Source organism: Triturus cristatus, chromosome 5_1, assembly GCF_964204655.1.
Source record: "Triturus cristatus chromosome 5_1, aTriCri1.1, whole genome shotgun sequence".
Taxonomy (NCBI): Eukaryota; Metazoa; Chordata; class Amphibia; order Caudata; family Salamandridae; genus Triturus; species Triturus cristatus.
In genome coordinates, this window is record NC_140587.1 from 596,336,239 (window position 1) to 596,350,061 (window position 13,823).

Consider the following 13,823-nt stretch of genomic DNA (forward strand, 5'->3'; position numbering starts at 1 on the left):
TTAATCATAATTTCTATGGCAAAATGAACCTCCTCATTGTGTTCCTTTTTAAATTAAATGTTTTAAGTGTTACCAGTTTATTCCAATCAAGATGGCTTCAGGTGTGCCATACTTTTGTCATAATGAAGACAGTAAGCGCTCTAGTTGTTTTTAAGAACATTCTGGGACATTCTGTCATTGGGCTATACTTGGGCTAAATCTGGGTGATATTTGGGCTACATTTGGGCTCTTTTGTCTCTGGTGGCCATCTTGGGAGACTTATTTGTTATGAAGTTTCCTAATTTCCTCATTTACTGCAGTCTCCTCAGTAGGAAATACTTTCAGTTTTTTACTTTGATTCCATCAAGAAGGCATTCAGATGTGTCACACATTTGCCATTAATTCAGAATGTTAGCACTCTTTTTGCTCATTAGATCACTGTAGTAAAGCTACTGCTCACCAGGGAAAACTGCTGCTGGTATTGAAAGTGCATGTTTCAGTCTGCATGTCAGAATTTTTTAATGAAATAGAAGAGGATTTGAGAAGTCACTCAAAATGTGCCCTAATTTTTCATTCTGCAGCACTAATCATACTTTTTATGGAAAAATGAACCCCCTCATTTTGTTCCTTTTTAAATTAAATGTTTTAAGAGTTACCACTTTAATCCAAGCAAGATGGCTTCAGGTGTGCCATACGTTTATCATAAGTAGGACTGTTAGCGCTCTAGTAGTTCTTTGGAACACTCTGGGAAGCTGCAGTAGAACACAAAGGAATCAACTGACAGTCTCTGCCCTTGTTGGATGTATATGTTTTACTGAGAATGTCAGACTTCATTCTCACATGACTGAGAAAGATAATGTGAATTTACAGAAAATAAGCTCTCAGTTTAGCCTATAGATCACCTTCCAAACCTCTGTGGTAAAAGCATGAGAAAATATTTTTCTCTCAATCATGATATCCCAGCAGAAGGCTTTTTCACATGGTGAAATCACCTTAGAACATACCACAATTCCTAAAATGAGTATGGTACCATCAACAAATGATTTATAATGTAACTAAAGTCTTAAAACCTTCTATTAACTGCAATGCTTTTTAATGAGGTGCTATCATGTATATTGGTCCCAAGATGGCTGCCAACACTTCTTGGATGAAGTGCTGACAGCCAATCAGATCTCAGGATGAGATGTGTGGTTAGGCTCCGCCCACATATATATATGCTTTTAAATGCTATTTTCTCAGGAAATACTGAACAGATTTACACCAGACCTGCAAAAGGCACTTCCTTGACCTTATGGCTACCTCTCTGCCAAATTTCAAGTAATTCTGTTCAGCCGTTCGGGCTGTAGCTGTGTCTAAAGGTCCTATGGAAAAATGCATGGGGAAAACGCGTTTTGGGACCCCCCTTTTTTCTCGGCCCCTGCTTGACGAATCCCCCCGAGACTTTCAGGGTAGGAGCGGAGCGTAGCGCCCCACCTATTTTGAAAATTTCGCGAGGATTCGTCGACCGGCGCCAAAGTTATTCCAAATAGAATGTTGCGGATTTCCTATGGAAACAGGGTCCTAACTATATCTACCTACTGGCGACCGCCAGTAGGTAATATATATATATATATATATGAACAAACACCAGAGTTCCCACTATCATTTCCTCCAGATCAGAAGGCAAAAAATCGGGACACGGACTCCAAGGTAGGTGCGTGGTTTTCTTGTTTATTTCTTAAGCAAATAGACGCTTCGGCATGGCGGCATGACGCGTTTCGCCCAAGAAGTGGGCTTGATCACATGATGAAATGCTCTTTAACTTCACTATATATAGCACTTACACAGATGCCACTCATTGCGTCATGAGATGCAGTGAAAACAAAAGTAATACTCTTTGTTGGGTGACCTTTCTAAAATCGTAGTGATAAAACAAATATTGTTGAATCAAGTGACTGTACATATAATATCGAGTAAATGCCACAATTATTATATAAATTATATAAATAATTTAAAACAATTGATAAATTACAAAGTGCAAAAATGTAATGTGCAAATCGATGGTCAATAAATAGTTAAACATTTATAGGTGCAAATACCTCAATGTAACCCGAACATAATTTTTTATGCACAGCATTACATGGCATAGTTTATATAAAATTTGGACAAAATAGGAATATATCTATTTTCCTTGTGTCTACAGCCATGATACATAAATAGTCAATCCCCTGCAAAAAGAATTCAAAAAACTGTTTGGAATTTATAGAGGTGTTTTAAAGTGCTAAAAATGAATATCAAAATTATCACAATTATATTTATTGTGATTAAAAATCATAATAATGATTTGTTTAAAAAAAAAAAAAGAATTTTCAAAATTTCGGGTAAACTTAATCACCCTAATTATTTTAAGAGAATTTGGAAACAGAAGTTGCAAGATTCATTAACCCATTATTAAATATGTTCTCAGATGATTGCAAGAAACATATAGATTTTAGAGGGACATATATCCGTGCACCCTAAATTCTCCATCTAAATCAACAATTATGTTTCTTCTTATTATTATTCCGTAAATAAGAATAAGGAGCCAAGGAGTCAGAAAATAACCAAAATCTCAATGACTAGATGTATGAATCACATAGAAAGTAGGTGTCAAATAAGCACAACCTGGTATGGAGAGATTATATAATCAAAGACTACTATGAGAATAGGAAAGGAAAAATCAACATGAAGAACAAGAGGATCCAATTGCAATGTCAGTAATCTTACTCCAATCTGTATAAAGTTGATAGAGTATGTAAACATTCTGACGATATTATAAATAGCCTTAAAAAGATCTATATATAAAAATACATTCTTAAAATTTAAACAAAAATGCAAAAATGTATTAAAAGACTTTTTACAAAAACTCAATGAAATGCAATCTAAAAAAGGTTCATCTCCCACAGTGACATGTAAAATTATTTTCCTTTTAAAATAGAGTAAGATGGCATCAAATAAGCATCAACAAGCATGGACTCATAAGAAATTGTATAATTCTTCCCCATTATTTAGACCATTCGGGGTACGAGTGTTCAGTTCAAGTATGAATTTAGACTCTAATTGTCTAAGAGCTTTCTCCCTGTTACCCCCCCTTCTCATGGGTGGAACAGCAGAGATAACAAAATACTTGAGGTCCTCCAATTTATTCATGTGCACTGCCTTAAAATGTCTGGCCACAGGATATGTCATGTCAGAATTGACTATCGCTCTAAGGTGTTGTAGGATGCGTACATGCACCTGGAGCTTAGTGCTCCAAATGTATTTCAGATTGCAGGTGCAGCTTAATACATAGACTGCAAACTCCGTACGGCAATTGTATCTGGCCTTGATTTGGTTGTTGGCAGCACCAAATACAGTAGTGTATTGGGAGGTATTAATTCCGAACCTGCATGTACTGCATTTCACAAACCCATTTTGTGGTTTAAGCCACATGGTACTGGGTTTGCTAGTTGGAGCTGTCAACTCTGGACTCGATTTGCCTAAGGCATCATGCATAGATTTGCATTTTCTGAATGTCAGATTTGGGGGATCAGGAAATAACTGACTGAGTATCATGTCAGTTTGTATTATGGGCCAGTGCTTATTAATGATAGTCCTGATTTTTCTGTGCTGACTACTATATGTTGTTATAAATCTCATTGGATTATTGTCAGTGTCTTCATAGGTTGCACTTCCCTTATTTCTATGATCAGTGGTGGTGGTACTAGACAGTAGATCATTCCTAGATTGAGTGCAGACTTTAGCCAAAGCTGCATTAATCACTTGATCATTATATCCCCTTGCCAAGAATCTGATCTTGCTCTCTTTGATACATTTATCAAAATAGAAATCTGTACTACAGATTCTACGAAGTCTCAAAAATTCCCCATAAGGGATACTTTTTATTAAATGAGAGGGATGGAAACTTGATGCATGAAGCGTTGAGTTTCCAGCAGTGTTCTTTCAATGTAGTGTAGTTTCAATACTGCCTTCATCAACACAGACTTGTACATCTAAAAAATCAATGGACCTATTTCTAACCACTGCCGTGAATTGGAGATTAAGTTTGTTATTATTAAGTGCATTGATAAATTCTTTAACCAGTATTTCGGGTCCTTTCCATACAAAGAATATGTCATCGATAAAGCGCATCCATCCTGTGATGCGCTCTTCCCATATTGTCTTGTGCTCTACTTTGAGGACCTGTTCCTCCCACCAGCCCACGTGTAAACACGCGTAGCTGGGGGAAAAACAGGACCCCATCGCTACTCCTCTGATCTGATGGTAAATATCTTTGTTGAATAAAAAATTATTGTTATACAAACATAATCTAATCATTTCAACAAGCATCTTTCCATGTTGATAATATTCAATTGGCCTGTCACCCAAAAAGGAATTAACTGCATTGATACCATCCGAATGGTTGATGCTGGTATATAACGCAGACACATCAAGAGACACCAATAAATATTCAGATGACCAAACAATGTCTTTAAGCTTTTAAAAAAAATGAGTGGTGTCCTTGATATATGAAGGTAGAGTGACTACCAATTCTTGAAGATGAAAATCAACAAATTCAGAGATCCTTTCCAGAATTCCTCCTCTTGCATTGATAATTGGTCTTCCTGGCACTGGCAAGATTTCTTTGTGTATTTTTGGTATGAAATACATCACTGGGGTTATTGGGAACTCTGTTCGCAAATAGTTGAATTCGTCGTTGGTGATTAGATTGTCTCTTTTCCATTTGAAAAGTTGCTTTGAAACTGTTGTTTTTAACACTGTTAACTGTTGTGCATTAGATTTTGCATAGCAATGGGGGTCATTTAAATGTTTCTCTGCTTCCAACAAATATTCTTCCCTGGGTCACAACACTATGTTACCACCCTTGTCGGATTGTTTGATGATGATCTCATTGTGATTCTGAAGTTTCGTTATCAAATTCTGATATTGTTTGAATTTGAAATTGGTTCCCATTCTACGCTTTTTGATGGTTAGACGTAGCTTTTTGATTTCGTCTATAATGATATCCTGATAGATATCTATCGCGTCTCGTGGCATAATGGGGACAAAGGTGGATTTGGGTTTAAAGGGTGACTTGACTCTGCTGCAAACATTGATGCCCAATTCTGCTGCTTGTTCCTGTGTAGACCCAATAGTATTGTCTTGATCATTTAGATTGCCCATAGTTAGAAGAGTAGTGATGTCTGAGGTAGTTAGATTGGATTCTGGCTCATCGTCCTTGGTTGTCATAGGTGCTGCGCTTTTTTTGGATTTTTTTATTTCAAAATATTTTTTTAATTTCATTTTGCGGATTAATTTGTATATATCAACACGTGTTTGGACATAATTGAAACTACTCTCAGGGCAAAAAGAAAGCCCCAATGTCAATAATTGAGTTTCTGCCTGATTTAATTGAATAGAAGATAAGTTTACTACCGTGTTATATATATATGCTTTTGATATTTGCATCTCATAAATGAAAACACATACATTACACAAATGTCCTTCTTAAATAAAATCATCCAATGTCCATACAATGTCCATACAGAGATTTGCAAGTTATAATATTATATAAGGACCCAGTAAATATACAATGCATTCTTTATTTGTGACTCCAAGCTCACTAAAGAGCTCTTGTCTGTATCAACATAATATAATAGTATCAAAGTACATCATTAACAAAAAGTGACACAGTCGTCTTTTTGTGCTCCGATGCCATATTTCCTTAATCCCAGGTCACAGAATTATTATTCTCTCACACAGAAAGAGGGGACAAGCTAAAAAACAGATGCATTAAGGAGTATTTAATTTTAAAATCACAAAAATGATACTCGCTATTTTGAGACTCTCTGCTTCTGAAGCCTGGGAATCTCTACCCAGAGCTCAATTCTGTGCAGATTTAAAAGAAAATGGGGCAGAGTTACAAGAAAGTGCTGCAGCACTTTCAGAGCACAGGAATAAAACATATTTACAATGATATATCGTATTCCTGTGCTCTCCCCTGCGCTGGCACACAAACAGCTGCCATGCGTCGAAGCAGGCACCCTTGTACCATGGTGCAGGGATGCCTGTGTCATGGGGAGATTGTTTTTGTGCAGGAAGGGGCAAATAAGTCCTCAATATCAAAGATGTCAAATACCAATTCTGAAGTATCAATAAATTTGCGAATAAGCCACAAGAACTTGTCGGAACATGACATTATGTCATGCAACATTATGGAGGAGTCTTTTTCCTCATTACAATGTCACTTAATGGATCCTTAACACTGAGGACCGTGCTGGTAAGGTCCAAGAGTCAACTCTCAATTCCTACCCTATTGCCTGGATCACTGAGTTATTTAGAAGGTCCAGGACAGTTCTTAAACAATTTGTTTCCAATTACTCACATCCAGCCCACTGATCAAGGGTTAATAACTCTGATTCATAAAGAGCCTGTGGGATAAGCTTACCTATTATTGTCTTCCCAATGGGCTCAGTTGAATAACCAACAAAGGAAAGGGTCAAATCCCATTTACTGTCACCAGAAGTAAGATTCTTAAATTTGCTATATGATTGTCCCATTTTAGGTTGTCTGCAAATGGAAGATCCAAGTACTTATATTCACTAACCTGTTCCACGGGTACATTATTTAGACACCAGGTAGATTTTTAGGGTAGTTTCAAAAAGATAAGAGTCTTAGTTTTCCCTACATTAGCAGTAAGACTATCTAACCCACAATGGGCATGCATGCAAAACATGGAGTTTCCATTGTAAGCCTACTGGAGTATAGTCCATTATGGCTAGGTTGTCAGCGTACATGAGACAGTGTATGTGCTATTTTGGGTGAAGAGGAGTTTGTATTCACAATTACATTTGGAAGGTCGAAAATGAACAAACAAAAATGGAGTGGGGCTAGGACACACCCTTGCTTTAGTCTGTTTTCAACTGATAATGTATCTTTTAATATACTCAATCCTTTTAGATCAACCTGAACCCAAATGTTGGAGTGCAATTTTTGAAGCATAAACAACAGGTCTTGAATTCTCCACCTCCTTAATTTCTCCCAAGACGTCAAGGTCAACCTAGTCAAAAGCTGCCTGGAATTTGATGAAGTAACAGCAAAGTTTGCCAACAGATGCTCCTAATCTCCTTGCTGCTCTCCATATTAATAGACAGTGATCAATTGTAAAGTGGTTTTGTCTGTATCACCATGCTCTTTGGAGATAATTCCCTACCAAAACACTCAAGTTTAGAGATATTTCAACATAGTTTGGGGTAGATTTCCATGGGTATATCCAAAAGTGAGATGGACCTATAATTTGCTGAGGCATCCCTTGGGCCCTTCTTATACGCTTTATTATAGCTCCAGTCTTGAGTCAGGGATTAAATAAGGGCCGAAAGATGCCAGATTACCACAGAGAATCAGCTGTAAATAATACATCAAAGCAAGCCATCAGTGCATCCAGTCCTTGAGGATTTCATATTCCTGCTTCCTGAAATGAGATTTGTTGGTTACTTATCACATAATCTCCAACATCATCAGCATTAAATTTAAAATCAGGGCTTTTATAGATGTGCAAAATAAATTATAGCCAGTGGCATTCTGTGACTTGGGCTTCTAAGCTTGTGGAGGATACTACAAGCTCACAGATATCCATACAGCAGAAAGCATTTGAATTATTCTTTTAGATAGCTTTTTGCATTCTACTCTTATTAACCTCATACATTTTCATTTTTTGGCCCAGGAGGGTTTGTTGTTTTTTCTCAGGGCTCTAAGACCGGAGGCTATAATTAAGCAATAACCTTTTATTGCTGCCACAATACAGCCATTAATAATTAGAATACATCACAAAGAAATAGGTTTCATTCTGGAATCATTAACACAGCAAATAAGTTCATGTCACACAGCTACATTCCTCTTTTATTGGCTGCTTCTTTCCAGATAAGTATACTTTTACTTCTATGTAACTCTGATTTTACATTAACCATATGTTTATTACCCTTTTAGTTAGTACAATTTAAGAATTAACTATCATCATACATTAGGTATGAAATAGGGTTAGGATTTTAATTTACTGTTTATGTAAGGGAACCAATGCCCAATTTATTTCGACAGGTTACTGAATTATGAGCTTCAAATATTTTCCAAAAGCCCAATTTATCCTGAATGTGGCTAAGGCCTATATCGCTCCTTTAACATTTGGCTCAATTTTTGAACGCAGCTTTGGGTGAACTCCTCTCTCCATTCAGAGAGGGGCTTGCATGACCCTATGTCTTTACTCATGCAGCTCCATTGTTAGCATGCATTGCTTCAGCTGATCACTCTCGGCAGGGGATAGTTAGAAATTAAGACGTCCTGATAGAAAGAGGACTAAGCAGTGTAACATCGCCCACCAACTGGATGTCTTTCAATGTAACGTTTTTTCTACCATCGTTGACTGAATTTTCCCGCTTATTTGTTTAAGACCTGGAGATGTTGTTTAGGTTTTAGGTGTTTCCACACACATAATACATTTTAAAACAAATCTGGGACAGTGTCAGATGAGATGTAGACACTACCCCATATAGAGATGTGGAGAAGTTTGAAAATATTTTGTGGTGAGTTTAAAGAGTTCTATTAAGGAAGCAGTGGAGGCCGCTATATTAAAACATAAGAGAAGTAATCCTTTGGAGGAGAAGTATTTCTCACTTTCTGAAGAGGACATACCTGTTTTTAATAAATATGGTGGAAAGGCTTTAAAAAAGACAAGGCATCTTGCCAGAGCCTCTGGGAAATTGGCTGAAACAGGTGCAAGGAGGGAAGAGCCTTTTTCCTCTATGAGTGGTAGCCTTAATGCTGCTATAGATTGTAGCATGTGCAGGGGCACAAAAAGAGTGGTGTCCGCAGCGGCACAAAAGATAGTTGTGAATCCATCAGCCTGGATGGCGACTTGAACGATAATGATGAAATGGGTTTTGATGTATATGTTTTTGACCCAGAGGAAGGGTTAGATGTGCTGGAAAGTCTAGATGACAACTGACAGCACCCCTCAACATCTATAACTATTAAGGATCCCTTAGGGGAGGGTGATTTTCCAGACTCAAGAAGGCATCTGCATGATTCTGAATGGTGGCCTTTGTCCAATGTGGCAAAATTAATTAAACAATTGTTGAGAAAAGCCCTGGAGAGACAAAATCACAATCTTATGAGGGCAGAATGCCCTAGACCTTCTATTGAAAATAAGGTCTGGAATACCCTCAATCTGGAGCCAGAATTGATTACATTTCTATTTAAATCAGAAAAGGATCCAAGGAAGTGTATTGAAGAATGTTTGAAGCAATGTCAGTATAGACATATCTTGGGTCCTCTTGCATGCATTTTAGATATGGCTGATGTAGCACATTTTTAGGATACCGATATCACTGCAGAATTGTTGTGAGGTTCAAGTCAATGCGCAATTTGCATCCTTGGCAATGGAAATGCATGTCTAATAACAGAGCGTAAAAATGCTATCCTTGTGAGGATAAACTGGCTAATAAGGAAGCAATAGAGGACCTAGAAACCCTCCTTTTTTTGGACAGGACTTTATTAGGTCATTGGTGGGAAACATGTCTACCTGTAGTGCCCTGAGCAAGGCACAATCAAATATAAGGGGTGTTTTTGGATAAAGAATGTTTGGCAGGGCCAACAGGAGGGGACTGGCTACTGGCAGAAGAATCCAAAGGTCCCATTCTTACTCCCAAAGTACAAAGGGCTATGGGGAGAATTTCCAATCCTCAACCTGAATTTTTCTAGAAAGAGGCTGGTCTATGGGCCCCAGAGGAGGCAGATCAAGATCACATGGTGTTGTAAATGAAGGTGAGTACAAATACTTGTACTGGTTTTTCCCCAATACAAGGTGGCAAAGACTAAAGTTTTTCACTCACAAGTGACTATTAGTAACAAATGATCCTTGGGTGCTGGTTACTATAGTAGGTTTCAAAATATTTTTGGGGGTAATTCCCACCCAAGAATTCCGCCTAACTGAACTTATCTTAGGCAGGGAATGGTTTGCCTAGTGGATTAAGAGTTTGCTCCAATGTGAGACAAAGGAGAAATAGTAGAAATCCCAGAATCATAGGATTAGTTTGTAAGTGCAATCTTCTTGGTAAAAACAAAGACAAGGGATGGCATTGAGTAATAAATCTGAGAGGACTGAACAAATCTCTGATTTACAGGTATTTTAGATGGAAGGAATCCATCTTTTGAGAGATTTTTGCAAGAAATGAATTGGCTAGGAAAACTAGATTTAAAGGATGTGTATTTCACGATTCCTATGCAATTGAACTCCCAGAAGTAATTTTGATTCTGTTGGGCAGGATTATTGTATCAGTTGTTTTTTTTTTGTCCTCATTTATAAATAAATAAGCAGATAATCCTTAAGCAGACCTGTGGTTTATTCTTGTTTCCCCCGGAGGAGGGTAACAGTACCGTCTGATTACTTGGACACCTCCGGGGACCCATCGAAACCAGCTGCAAAAATCCTAAGGAAGGTATTTAGAGGAGAGGAATGACAACCTCCCCAAGATCGTATCCCTCCTTCTAATCTCACTTATTTCATAATCATTAGACTTTATGAGTATTGTGAATTTTCACTATATCATATTATCAAAATTACTAATCCACCCATCCCAGATCCCCCACATTCTGACTCTTTTTCTCTAGGAACTAGCAAGATTAAATCTAAGAATTTGTTTCACCGAAGCAACCCAATCTAGTAATACTGGGGTTGAGTCCGCATCACCCGAGGCACACTTCAAGCTGGCCTTCCCCTTCACCTCACAATTTTGAAAATTTCTTCGGGGTCCAATATGCCCTACGGAGTGTAAACATATGATTTCTCTTGAGATAGGCGGCTTTAACCACATTCCATAAAGTGTGCATCGATAGCTGCCATAATTATGTTACATTGAACAAAGGCAGGTCTCTTCTCTAGGACTCCTCCATGGGTACTAGAGATGGCTACCCCATAACCAATAGCCAACACCATTTGGAAACCTCTTTACGTTGAAGGCAGGGGCCTCGAAGGATATTCTCATGTTCTTCATTTACCTCTCCCTCCTTATCCAACTTAACAGCCCAACTGGATAGATGATAAAACTTAAATCTTGAGAGTCTTTGATTTGTGATGTTACAAAGTACATCCCATGGAAGAAGTTTGTTATCTTGTGGCAATTGGCCCCATTTCAGAACTCCTTCTTCCAGTAAAGGAATCGATAAACTATCTTTAAGGCATACCCGAGAGCCTGGAGAGTTCCAGATTGGATCACCCACACGTAGTATGGAATCTTAAGAATCTTCCTGACATGGTAATTTTTTAACAGTTATGTTGTCTCCCTTTTGGGTTAAATTCTTCTCCATGGTGTTTCACCAAAGTCTTACAGCCAGTTGTGGCCTTTCTGCGAGAAAGAGGTATACGTTTATTCATATACCTGGTTGACCTTTTGCTAATGTCCCAAGAGAAAAGGGAACTACTGAAGCATTTACAGCTGACAAGGGACCTACTGAAAGACCAAGGTTTCATTGTGAATGTAGGGAAATTGGTGCTAGTACCGAGTCAGATCTTGGAGTTTTTAGATTTACTTGAAGACACTTTGCAAACTCAGATACTTCTTCCTCACAAAAAGAGAAAGAAAATAAGGAAGGAGGTGAGATGTATCTTAGGAAAGAATGTGGTAACCCTAAGAGTATTAGCAAGGACAATTGGCCTTCTATCTTCATCCATTTAGGCAATCTCCCCGAGACCTCTACATTACAAAGTTCCTCAAAGATTAAAAGATGCGGGGCTAAGGTAAGGATTGTGGTATGCTGATTGAATTATATTGTCCACGGAAGTTGCGGGGGATTTTAAATGGTGGTTAGACAATCTAGAGATCTGGAATGGCATAACTATATTTGGAAATGTACCAGAATTTACTTTAGAAACAGATGCCAATATCTTAAGCTTGGGATTACATTTGAACAACCTGGAAACTGGAGGGAGATGGTCCAAGGAGGAATGGGTAGTACTTACACATAAATAGATTGAAGATGATGGCGGGCCTGAATGGCTTGAGGAGTTTCAAGAACTTTCTATCAAACTCCATAGTGTTTATTTATAAGGACACTGTTTCAGCAGCATATCAATTGCTTGGGATGTTCAAGGTCAAAGCAGCTAGCAGATTTAACAGTAGAGATATGGTATTTTTGTTGGTAATACAAAATAATTTTGAAAGCAGGTCATATTCCAGGCATGCAGAATCAGAGGGCAGAATGGAATTCACACCATCTCAAAGGCTTCAGCGATTGGCAATTGAACCCCACCTTATTCAGGAAGGTCCAATCACTATGGGGACCGAGAGAGGTAGATTTGTTTGTGAGCAGACTTACCTGTCAGGTAGCAAGATTTTGCATTTGGAGACCAGACTCAGAGGCAGCATTAGTGGATGCCTTTGTGCAGGATTGGTCAGTAGACAAGGCTTACGCTTTCCTTCCATTTAAAATGATTCGGAGGGTGCGGTGGAAGGTTTGTAAAGAGAAGTACAAGATTATTCTTGTGACCCCATTTTGTATTACACAAGTTTGGTTCACAAGCGTAATGGAACTTGCTGTAGAAGAGCCTCCTTTTATACCAGTTCATCAAGGTTTAGTGGTAGACCCAGAAGGAGACGAACACCCTTTGGAATTAGAAGGAAAGTTAAATCTTCTTGTTTGGAAGATATCAGGGATTTGAGAACATGTTCTGGTCTTTCAGGGAAATCTAAAGATCTGTTGGATGAATCATGGGCACCAGGTACTAGAAAGAGGTATAATGGAGCTTGGAGAAAATGGCATAATTGGTGCATGGAAAGGAATCTGGATCCTGCGGAGGCTCCTGTGACAGTGGTGGCAAACTACTTAGCTGAAATATTTCAATCTGGTTTGTCTTACAGGACCATTAATTGCTACAGGTTGGGTGTGTCAGCTGGTCGTGCCTTGGTGAATGAGGGTGCTGTCTGGAGTGATACTTTATTATGTAGGACTTAAGAGACCACCTAAGGCATGCTATGTCTCTTTATGGGAAGTGAACTTGGTTTTCAACCAATTTGTTTCCTGGCCAGGAAACACTTATCTTTCATTAAAACAGATATCCCAGAAGCTATCAACTCTTCTATGTTTAATATCCTGTAGAAGGTTACGCATTTTGATATTTGGAAGAAAACAAAGACTATAGATGAGAGTATTTTTTTATCAATCATTTCAGGATTGCACTAAAATGTTTGTGGTAAATGGTATGAAAGTGTATTAACAAAGAACATTCGAGTTCAGACCCGACGGTGAACCACAATTGTTGATATCCTATGTCAAACCTTATAAAGCAGTATCAACTGCTACAATATTGAGATATGTGTGATCAATTATGAGTAAAGCAGGTATAGCCTTACCTAAGTTTGGTGTACATTCAGCTGGAGGAGCCGTGGCTAGCAGTGGTTTTTGGGCAGATGTAATCCTGAAAGAGATTTTGAAAGTTGTTGATTGGTCAAATGCTAGTAGGTTGCAAAGTTTTGTGTGAGACAAGTGAAGCATGTAGGCAGTTTAGCAATGGAAAGCTTTAAAAATGCTTAATGATAGCCTCTGGTCTTGTAATGAAATGGCAACTCCAATTAACATTCAGAAAGAAACCTTGATTTCATTAAATAAAGCCAACAGACGCTATCATTATCCCACCTACCTCGCCCAAAAATATCAAATGCAACATATAAATTAGTAAAGTTATGTTTTAAAAAATAAATAAAATTAAGTATTTTGAATTTATTTATAGGTTTTTGTGAGTAAGAATACTATTTCTTCATAAGAAATATTTAATTTTCTCCCTTATAAAGGCTTTAAAT

General features: G+C 37.9%; 1 long non-coding RNA gene across 2 annotated transcripts in view; it reads right to left on the bottom strand.

Moving 5' to 3' along the window:
• The window catches only part of LOC146831253 (uncharacterized), a 107,709-nt gene that overhangs the window by 32,713 nt on the left and 61,173 nt on the right, over window positions 1-13,823 (bottom strand). For both annotated transcript variants that reach the window (XR_014961536.1, XR_014961535.1), the window contains exon 2: window positions 13,377-13,441. This is a non-coding gene — a long non-coding RNA (uncharacterized LOC146831253). The remainder of the gene's footprint in view (window positions 1-13,376; window positions 13,442-13,823) is intronic.